This window comes from Pungitius pungitius, chromosome 15, assembly GCF_949316345.1.
Source record: "Pungitius pungitius chromosome 15, fPunPun2.1, whole genome shotgun sequence".
NCBI lineage: Eukaryota > Metazoa > Chordata > Actinopteri > Perciformes > Gasterosteidae > Pungitius > Pungitius pungitius.
This window is the reverse complement of record NC_084914.1, coordinates 5,855,157-5,866,582: the sequence shown is the minus strand read 5'-3', so window position 1 is coordinate 5,866,582 and position 11,426 is coordinate 5,855,157. Positions and strand designations below refer to the sequence as shown.

General features: G+C 41.8%; 1 protein-coding gene across 4 annotated transcripts in view; it reads left to right on the top strand.

The window, feature by feature from the left end:
* The first annotated feature begins 6,611 nt into the window (after positions 1 to 6,611).
* The window catches only part of LOC119209710 (netrin-G1-like), a 43,219-nt gene continuing 38,404 nt past the window's right edge, over positions 6,612 to 11,426 (top strand). For 2 of the 4 annotated variants that reach the window (XM_037459212.2, XM_037459209.2), the window contains exon 1: positions 7,689 to 8,017. The gene's annotated coding sequence lies outside the window, so the exon portion shown is untranslated. The other 2 variants (XM_037459210.2, XM_037459211.2) reach the window with 2 other exon arrangements.

The window sequence follows — 11,426 nt, the reverse complement described above, 5'->3', positions numbered from 1 at the left end:
ATCATGTTTTTTTAGGATTGGCAGGAGAAAAAAAACAGCTAAAGACAGTTCTCTTCTACATAAAAGTCTGCTCTATCAAAACTATTTAAAAGTTCCCTCAGCATGTGATCACCTAAGTTTCTAGACAGGCATTATTTATTAAAACGTGGTATGGATGAAGCACAATATGTTATTTTACATATTGAAATATACTAAATTAAACTAAAATGGTACACTGTCTCCAAGATCGATTGAAAACCTCAACCTTACAGACATCTTGTTGTTGACTAATTGAGTGAAGTAAACACGCAACTTAGCAGATCTAATCTATTTACAACTAATCACGTAAACACGTTTACATAAAGAAGACATCCACATTTGCGCAGTTTACTATATTTCCCTACTAAGTGACAAACATTTCACATCTAGAAATATGTACATGCAATTTACATTCAAAGGGATTTAATTGATTGATCAATTCATCTAGACTAGCTAGATATTGAGTATATGAGACAGAACGGTGGAGATGAATCCTTTTTTGTTCATGAGCAAAGGCTTTAAAGGAAAAGGGAGCTTTATTTTAACATTTAATTTTATTCTAATTGTATAATTGTATTTATTGTTATTAGTACTTCTCACCATTAATGTATGCAATGTATGCTTTTCAACAAAAGCATATTGTTTGTTTGACTCTAAACGTTCGGCTTTGTTTTATGAAATGTAATATTGTAACATTGCGGCTTATCAAGTTTGCATTGATTACACAATCCATGAACTGGATTTGCTCTGAGGATTGACTTGACATCTGTGGCTGTCTGGCTTCTGTTCCCCAGGCTGCAGAAGTCATGTTGTGTGATTTGTGACCACTGCATAACCTGCAGAGGGTATTGTTTCTTGGTTCAGGTATATACATTTTAAATGGTATCTTTCCACGTATTGTGGCTAAAAATAAGATGGTTAATGATGTCAGAATATCCCCACTTCCCTACTATTCTTGTTTCAAAATCAAATGCATGCCAGTGAAAGCGAGAGGTTTGTTATTTCTGGAGCCGGGGGAGTTTTTGAAGATGGGATCTCCTTCCTCGGGATACTACAGCAGCTTCAGCAATCGAGTCCCTGTGGTTTTCACCATCCCAGCAGGTTAACCTCAATGAAAAGTGGATCAGACACGGATGAGTAAATGCTTAGTCAAGCAGTTACACACACGCACACATAAATCCAGATAGGGGACTTTATTTTACAGTGCATGCTAACACTCTGAATCAATATTCTCCAAGTGCAACTAAACATTAGCGAGTCGTCTCTCCACATCCAAATGTGTCACCCTCAATCAAAAGTAGATTAGACAGAGGTCAATGACTACCTTGTCGGCTGCCAATGGCCCATGTTGGAAATAATGAACCTCTCAGAACATGACAGACACAAATAGCATGATATATGAGAGTAACACGCTCAGCGCAGGCTGCGCAGGCCTAATCACAAGTCAGGTGATTAATACGGACGAATACAGGAAAACTCCTATCCGTTAACAGTGTCATGCAACACCTGCATAGCACTGCCCACAGAATAGAGAGATGGATGTAACAGCAACAGAGAATGACGAATGGCTGCTTGGAAGTTTTAATTGATGAATGTGGCAGTGGTTCATCTGTGCTAAACCGTGTTAACATGGCCCCGGCATTGGTTGGTAACACTCTGTTTGTTGTCTCCTGGAGGCCTCTAAAGGACGTATTCAGATCTATTGCTTTCCGTAATACAATTTAATTGATAGATAATTGATTCTTAGACATTTTTTTTCATTTGCGTCTGCCTTCTGGGGAGCAGACGAGTGCTCACTTAACCACAGAAAAGCTTCAAAAAAAGAAAACGACTATTATTTTCCTGCTCCGATTCATTCTAATGATTTTTGTTCTCATTCCGTCTGACAATGAGATTTCCTTTTTCCAGTTTTACAGTGTGCCCCAACAATTGACGATTCACAGTTTCCGAGTAAATTAGACATTAAACCTCATCCTGTTAAAGATCGAGCCACGGAGCAATCGTCATGTTATGTCAGCTAATTACGGATTTGCAATCTGAAATATGAACCCGCCGTGCTGGAGCCTCGGAGAGAGTTTAAAAACATGCCAATTGCACAGAAATCTCAGCTCTCCTCTCCACCAAATAAAAAGTCCAAACCTTGTCAAGACGAAGCAAGATAACATAAGGAAAAAGGAAATATATGGACTTTTTTGGCATGCCGTACCTAATAAATGTCAAGAGGCTTTTAGATATGTCAATCAAAACGTTTTCTAACCAACAAAAGAAAAACATGCGTCCACTCCAGTCTATTACTGAATGGGAGGCTCTCTTTGACCGCTGAAACCAGCAGTCATACGTTTCCTTACTTTAAAGCTTTTTATTAGACACCCTGCATACTCTGATTGTATCATTATGAATGACATTTTCAGTCTAAATCGTCCTGTTGTTACAATTTGAATAAGCCTGCACCAACTATAAGTCAACCGTTTATCCATCAATTAAACTCTCAATGGCATCGTGTAATTTGTCCGTTGAAGTAAAAAAGGCTGGACATCATCTTAATGTGTCAATTGGCCCGGGAATGGTTCACATTTATCACCTCATTAGAGTGTTAATTTCAGCCTCGGTCCAAAAAGGACACTTTCATCTCCTCTCAAATACCGAGGAAGTGATCTGCTGTTACGGTTCAAAATGAGTGGTGCCATCCATCATGTTGTAAAATGTAGCACAGCTTCCCGAGAGGTCGGCGTGTTGCTCCGCTTCTCTGAAGGGAAGACGTGCCGGCCTCCAGCTGCTCGCTAACATGCTCTGGGTTTTTTGGGGGGGGCGGCCCGAGGTGTCACCCGGCTCGCCTCTCGCATATCGCGGCAAGCAAGTGTGCAACCCCCTCAACAAGCAACAAGCGATGGGATTCCAGCAGTGCAAAGACTTCAGACCCATCAAGCATTCTTGAGTGTCAGACGTCGCAGAAGTAAGATTATGATGATGTATACCAATAACAAAATGAATTCCCATGAGTCATTTCAAATGTTTCTGTGGGGAATACTCCACTCAGTATTGGATTTGGTTGGATCAATGGTACCTTATTTTTAAGAAAGCCTAGCTCTGGTTGCTGCATTGAAATGGCCCGGTTGATGGGATTAGACTAGACGTGCTCTCAGTATAGAATGATACATGCATATAGAATGATACATGCGTTTCCCCTCCGGCTCAAAGGTACATTTTTTTCTAGCTTGAATTAGTCTCAGCCATATCTTGCACTGTAAGGGAAATGTTCAAATTGTGTGATTTTTCACCCAGAACGTTTGATTCATGCTTCAAAACCTAGTTATTGTGACAGTTAATTGGCCAAAGCCACCAAAGGGAAGGTGGTTTTGTCAGCATGTGAGCTGAAGGTGTCTTTTTCACCGGGGCAGTCAGCGCTGGAAATATTTCTTACATACAATTTCTGTTTCGTTTAGTTTTTTCTCTGCTCTCCGTAGTTTACAAGAATGTCAGTTTGATTCAGCTGAATATTGCGTTACCAAGCTTTATACATTCTGAATGCAACACTTACTGGGAAAGGCGATACAGTACAATACTTAATAATTTGTAGGTTACAACGGAATAACTGTGTGTGCCGTGTCTCGCATCAATTGTGTTGCGGTAACACAGTTAGATCGTTGGTTACTAACACAGAAAAGGATGAATAGAGAGAGGTAATAGCAGTATGTTTTCTAACTGATAACTAAATGGGGATGTTTACACACAAACTCAATGTACACATTGATGCTTAGTATCTTAGCTCACAGACTCATTGTCATGCTTGAACTCATTCAAATGACTTTTGACTCTCCCACCTCCTTCCTCACACTAATCAGTTCCTTTTCTAAGCTGGCATGATCTTCAGGAAACTGTCACACATTCCTTTTACACTGGAGACTTTTATGTGTTATAACAACCAACTGAAATTCATAACTATGTGTCACTTGGAGAAAAGGTACACTGCCACATGACAAAATACCGCTGCTGACTTTAATTAAAGGTGAGGTTTCATACCAATTATCAGTAAAATAATGAGTTCAGACAAAGTAACTTAAAACAGCCTTCTCCCCCAACCTCTTTTATAGATGAGCAATGTTTGGCACTGGTATGTGCATTTTCATTTAATTAAAGCCTAAAGCAACCAAATACCTTTATGTAAATCAACCGTAAGAAAAAAAACATACCTTTGACTAGGGATTTTGAAGTTATCTAATATTTATATACCCTCTAATTACATGCCATGATTATAACCTTGGCTGTAAGAAAAGCTTTCAAATAATATGAATGATTTTGGCTTTTATAAGTTTTGCCTGCATGCTGATTCACTCTGCTCCACCTCTGGAGAAAAATCTGATTGAATACGCTAATAATATAATACATGCCACACAGAAATGCTACATGAGAGAATAAAAAAAGAAAAGCCTGAAGCTGTTATGATAGTGAAGCTGAATTAAAAAAGTGTTATTTTAACTTTCAGCGCGTGGAGAAATTCTGACACGTGATGCCGACAGGGGTTAAAAAGTGTCTCATTCTCCCTCTCCCCCATCTCCTTCTTTAAGTCTCTTCGTCCTCTCTCTGTAGCTGTCCTTCCTTCTCTTCCTCTCGACTGCACACACACACACACACACAAGTGCGTGAAGGGGACGTCTGATCCCGCCCCCCCTATGTGGCCCTTCAACACACAGCCGGGGTCACGGATGATTAAAGCAGTGGCAGGTGGACTCCACTTTGAAACTATCAATATACCCCCGAGAGCTGAATCAAACGGCAAACCCTCCATCTCGGTCAGCGCGAGCTCTCGGTGGCACCGAGGGAGAGGACGCGCAGAGGGCGAGAGGGCAGCATCCCTCTGGGTCCTCATTGTGCGCCGCGACGCGCTGCTGAAAAAAAAGAGAAAACATGGCGTCCGCTAAGGAGGAATTCCTGACACTCTGATGTGGTTTCAAGCAGGCTTTGTGCATTCATTCGGATGACCTTTGACCCGTGGGGGGAGGCAGAGGGAGGGGGGGGGGGGGGGGGGGTAGTGAGGAGAGCCATCCCATGTTACCAAGACACTGTAGTTTGCAAACATTCAAATTCAAGGAACCGGAGTCTAATGGTTGTTGCTCTGCAATTGAACAAGGGACAGCAGAGGCCTTGACTCACAATGCCATTGTGAGTCCTTGAACCTCTCATGGGGATTGCTCTTTTAACATTGGGCCTCTGGAGATTTCTTTTTAGGCAAGACAGCAGCGTAGGGGAAGGCAAAAGCAGTCAGTCAGGTCGCCACTTTGGTCTGAACAGAAATAACACAACAGTAATATTATATTGATTGCGTGAGCATTTCATCAGGCATTTATGGTCTCCAGAGGATGATTCCGCTTGACTTTGGTGGTCCCCTCACATTTCCTATAGCGGGAGATTTGTGCAATCTGGTTTGGAGTGAAATGATTCATAAACTTTTGGAAGGATTGCAATAAAAAATGGTATAGAAGCAATTGTAATCACGTTGATGCCATTCACAGGTCGAATTCTTCCTTGGTCTCATTCTTTAGGATCAAGCGACAGCAAAACTAAGGACACTCTCATCAGCGCCTGGTGTATATTCTATAGCAGCTGTTTAGGACTAATTCACCAATCTTATAGCATACTAATACACTAAACTATATGCAAGCATGTCAGTAATGACCACTAAAGGAGAATTTGGCTATCCACCCACCCATCAATCGGTTTACCTTTACTGCTCATAATCAAAATGCCTGAGCACCAAGTGTGTCACTGTCGGGGCAGCAGTAGTATTTTCAGGAGGAGATGATTTAATGGAAATGTCAAGAGCAGCAGTCGCTCCAAGCAAAGGATGAACCCTCTGATTCAATGTGAGCCACTTTACCTCAGTGGGGATGAGAGACTTGTTGTCATTCACCTCCGGTCCTGACCAAAACCTGCTTTTATCAGAACAGAAATGGCTGTGTCAGTTTTTAATGGGATTACAGCTCTTTCATTGCATATTAATTTGTCAGAAATCAATAAGGCTGTGCTTCTATTTGGTGCATTTTGAACACATAGCTACTGAGAATATATTCTTAAGAAAGAGGGATAAAGAGCTGTAAAAATAGAGAGTTGGCAGTGTAAACTGTATGTTCTGATTCCCTAAATGTAAAGATAAAAGGAAAAAAAACGAAGGTCAAATAGACCCATTGAAAATTAGATGGTCCTTAAAAAAATAGTTTTTACTGAAAATGAAATTACTTAATTAACGATAAACAGCTCCGGAGCATGATTTCAAATAGTAATACGTTCAATTTGTATGAAGATTCCACTCCAGAAAAGGATGAAGGTCTACTGGGCGCTGGAGCTGTCCATGGTACTGAATCTGCATGCAAGTGTTAGCTCACACAGTGAAAACCGTCGAATGTAAAAAAAAAAAAGAAAAATTACTTTCAGACGACCACCTCTGCATTTCTTTTTTTTCTTTTTTTACCAACGACTAAATGACAATATTCCCCATTTTCTTCTGACTTTAAACATTTTACACAGGGCTGTAGTACCTATGCAAAACACCTGCGGTAGTTTTGCGCCTATATTGTGCCGACATTGGTCCGCTCAATTACTGTGGTGACCTTCAGAGGGGCGCGGTTGTTCTTATCGTGCAATCTCCACCAGTAGGCATTACGCCACAATTAAAATGCGTGTACAGAGCGACCTGTCGCCGCGGCTGTTTGCCGTGCTGCTTGGCACCCTGTAGTGGAGAGGGTGACATCTGTGACTCTTCGCCAGGGGAGCCCGGGTAGACGCACCTAACTGTATTTATTCGTTCAGCTCGGCCGAATAATTACACCGACAACTCCGGCAGGAGGAATTTTTTCAAATTTCTGTTTCCGGCTTTGGCAAACGCAGCTTCAATTCTATCCTTAGAATGGAAGGTAAGATTCTTTTTTTCTCTCTCTCTCTGAAAGCGTCGAGTCTTGAAGCGGTGTCGAAGTGAAAATTGACCTCGGGTTGGTTATTTAGAGTAACAACCACATCATGTTGTTATTTATATATATATTTCCTCGGGGATACAATCATTTCAATTTAAGCTGAATTCTTTTTATGATATAGTTCGGATTTGCGCCCGAGGACTTCCGTCTTTAAGTTTCACTCGATTTACACTCCGCGTGCATCCACCCTCGCGTAAGGGGCTCCTAAACTGCGATACAAACATGCGTACATTTGATATAACGTTACTTTAACCCGAGTGAAGGTTTCTCATACGTATTCTTGTATGCTGTAGTCGACCATTGTTGTGCATTCCGCATAGGCTTGCATTGGACAATGCCGTAAAAAGCGATGCAGACCCTCGCTAAGTACTTATGGGGAAACTTTTTACAAACCTATAACTTAACTATTTTCTTTATTGAAGCACGAGGGAGAAACTCAATTTGGGCGGATTTTAGAAAGCATCACGGCGAGATAATAAAAAAAAAAAAACTTGCTTTGTTAAATTGTTCCAACGAGTTTCAGTTGAAACACAATATCCAACACAGTAGAAAACTAGATCTGCAGGATAATTCTCCTGTTACATTGCATTACTCCACGGAAGGTTAGATCGTTTTGTGCAGATGCTCAAATTTAACAACGCCGTAAAACATGTTCTGAAGTTGGGATTCGGTATTATCTTTAGGACCCGGCGGAGCGGAGGTATAACTGGACATAGTGGCTCCATTTAAGATTTGCTTATCTGTCCCCTCCTTCCTCCGTCCACAAGTCGGCTGGGCTAGGAATTCTCTCCAAACAACGCAAAGAGCTGCTCACTGACGGGATGTTTTAATCCGCGCTGATGGACTTGAGTGAATTTGCAACCTTGAATCACCTTAACGGCAACTTGAAGTATTTCCCGTGCGCCATTCCGATGAACGCTGCACCAAGCGCGGCGCTGCGTAAAGCCCACCAGCTCGTCCCCGGTCGGTCGTAAGAGGTGGTATTAAGCGCGGAAAGAAAATGTCTCACTGAGCAAGTCGACTTTACTTGAAAGGTAAGGTTGCGTTAGTAGTACACGGCAGTAGAAAGAGAAGTTAAAGGAAAGATACGTCGTTGTGCTGTGCGAAGGCGCGCTTTCTGCGCACATATTCTCGTATTGATCCATCTGGTACAAAAGTTAATAGAAATTAAAGAGAGAAGAATCGGTTAAAGGAGCATGAAAATTCCCCTGCGACAACATACGTAACTTGTTGCATGAGCAGCTGGTCCCAGGAGCGCGTTTATATGTGAGTATTGTTGTGTTTTGAGCATTCAGGTTGCATATCGTTTTGTGTTGACACTCGCGGCCAAATGCATTACGGGGTTATTACAGTGGGCCGGTGGATCGTTGACCATCATCAGGTTTTAAGTGGGTTAACTGAATAAGACAGGAGTGGCTCATGATCCAATCCAAAGTGCTTCACCACTTTCGTCTTTAAAACGTGTTCTTATATTGAGATGTTTTTCTTTGTTTTGCAAGATGTGGGAGCTTTTAGATCTGGATTTTCATATTTCCCCTTAATCTGAAGCTTTTGTTATTCCAAAATGATCCCCTTTATCGGCAGTTGCATCTCAAGTAGAATAATATGACTTTAACCTGTTGAGCAGCAGGTCAGTAAAGTCAGATTTAGGCGTGCCTCTGTGCAAAATCTGACGGAGCATCAAGTGAACACAGCTTCTATTAAGTCTATAAGTTGTAGTTGCTTCCTTTGCATCTGAATTTAAAATGCGTATATGACCTGAAAACATCTAAAATGATTGGACTTTTCCCCTGGCCCCTGTCCTGTTGCATGAATGCTACATGTCCTGGATTTTAAAATGTTCGCGACATGCAACAGCGTTTTAGCATGTTAGTGGTTCTGGAGTAGAACTTTGAATAATGCGTTGCATCAGATTTCATGTGCGGTGCAGGCGGGCCGGCTCTCTGGCTGCACTCCACACCGAGGTGACCCTCACATTGTCTCCACGTCAACCACATATCTACCCAGGGAGAAAGACCTTTGCATGGAAACCCCAATCAGCTCTTGTTGTAAAATGAAAGGTGTGCTCAAGGTCCCTCTTGTCGTTAACTGTAACGTGTTATGCTTGAACGGATTTAGCGCAGCGAGGATGCCGTTGAGAGACAAAGAAAGGAAGAGGGTTTGATGAAAGAAAGATGGACTCAGAGGCCGAATGAGAGATATATAGAGAGAGAATGAAGCAGTGAAAGACAATAGGAAGACAAATACCTGCCAGTACAGACATGCTTCTGCCTGCCAGTCAATGCGCCTGGGACTCATATGAAGGGTTTGTTCTTGGCACAGAGAACGTTGGAAGCGTTAACCCATTTCATTGTTTGCACTCATCAGCCAGTCACAAAGCAGAAGTCTGCTCACACTGGCTGTGGATCAGAAGCTACGGGTTGTAAGTCAGCGGAATCAAGAAACACAACGAGGCGCAACTGTATCTGTGCACATCCAAAATTCTGACCCGGTGCTTGATACAGGAACCGAATAGCAACTGTTGCATAATAATCCACAGATGGAGAATTTGTTTAGGCCGCCGCATGCTTTTTTGGTGTCTTAATATTTTAAAAATCAATAAAACGGTCATAAATCATCATAGTCACAGGGCTTCCAATGGGATGCATAGGAGAGGTTTTTTGTCCCATATTTCAGCACCATGGATGGTTCCCCTTCACTTTGCCCTGTATGTGAGCTAAGAGGCGACCAGAAACTAAGCACACTCAGCGTAGCCACACTTTAGCAAGATTACTATAAAATGAATGGAATACATGTGCCATGGTTTTGAAGAGACTGGCTGGGAGATTTTAGCCAATATAAGCCACGGGGCACTGCTGCCTGCTGACTTTTAAAACACTCTGCCATGCTTGAGCTGCCCAGGGGATGGAATGCAAGCGGACACAAGGGGGTGTTTCAGAGGCTTTGAAAACAAGTGAAGGAAAATAGAGAGGGAGAGAGGGAGGGAGGGAGAGAAGAGGGTGAGGTGGTCACTCTAAGCTCCAGGCCCTGTTCTTTCCCTGCATATGGAGAGCTGCTCAAATATTGATGACATTTAATATAGAATCTGACTTCATATTTTTCTCAGTGAAATTACAACATTCCTGTGCTTCTCCTTGCATTGCGAGTGCAACTGGGTATGAGGTAAAGATGCTGGCGTAGGGTAACTAAGCAAAGGTAAAATATTTTAATGTGGCTGTATATTTCATTTTAACTAAAGATTTGGCGTTGCAAACCAATATTCCTTTGGTCAGCTCAATTTTGTTACCTATTAAATACAAATAGGATAAAGGAGCTTTACAACACAGCAGCTGGCAGCTAATTAAACTCTCTTTATAATGGAAGCCAACATCCAAATCATTAAGAAGAATGTTTAGGTCTTTGTGAGCGCATATGGGAGGGAAGGGTTCATCCCATGATACATATCTGATCCAGAACTGACATTTAAAGTTATACATTTTGCTACACATATCCATCCACTCTAAAGTATTTGCATATTCAACACTCAGGCCTCACGGCGTGCTATCTAATTTGTAATTGGCCTTTGCTTTGTCTTGTTGATTTGACATTAGCACATTTAAAGTGTGTGATTTATTTTCTGCCACTTCCTTTCTCTCAGTCCCACCAGAGGTCTGTCAAACGAAGGCTGATGCGTACCACCTGACTAGAATCACTTTGAAGCACGTGCCTATAGCCTGAATGGCAGTGCGGATCGAGCCGCTTTCCTGGTTCCTGGTGAATCACAGTTGGAATGTATCAAAATGTTCAGTCCAGGACAAGATGGCCAGGTTAAAATTCTAATGCCTCCATATGCCAGCAGGGATAACAGAAACCAACCTGCATGTGTGAGCCGAAGCAACTCATTATGAGGAATTTCTATTTCCCAAATGGGATATGAATCTTTCTCTTTTCAACCAATACAACTTCATCTCCTTTTGTTAATTTATTTGATTTGGCTGATGATAAAAACTGCAATCTCATGACACAGATGCAACGGTAGCACTTGTGCTTTGAACAAGAAAGACTCTCCCCATGCTTCAAACCACATATTATCTCGGCTTTTCATTCTAACAGTGAGTGTTGGTCACAGATTCAGCCTGCAGGGTAAAGCTGTTCACTGGAAAGTTAGTAGATCCACTGCCTGTACCAGCTCGTGATGCCAGGCATTTTCTGAAGTCTGAAATCTGCGTTACATATTTGATGTGACGTGTACTGGCCATTTAGAGGGGATAACTCTACGTGCTTGTAGAAAATGTTCCCTTTAGTGGGAATAAGTTCAATTAAAATGTTCACTTACGACAACATAGACTTCTTTTCACAAGAGCAAACAAAGTGTTACTCTATTGCAGGTGGCTGAATATTACTGCTCAATGTTTTTCCTCCACTGCCACACACACGTTATACATGAGACGTGAAGATCGTCCA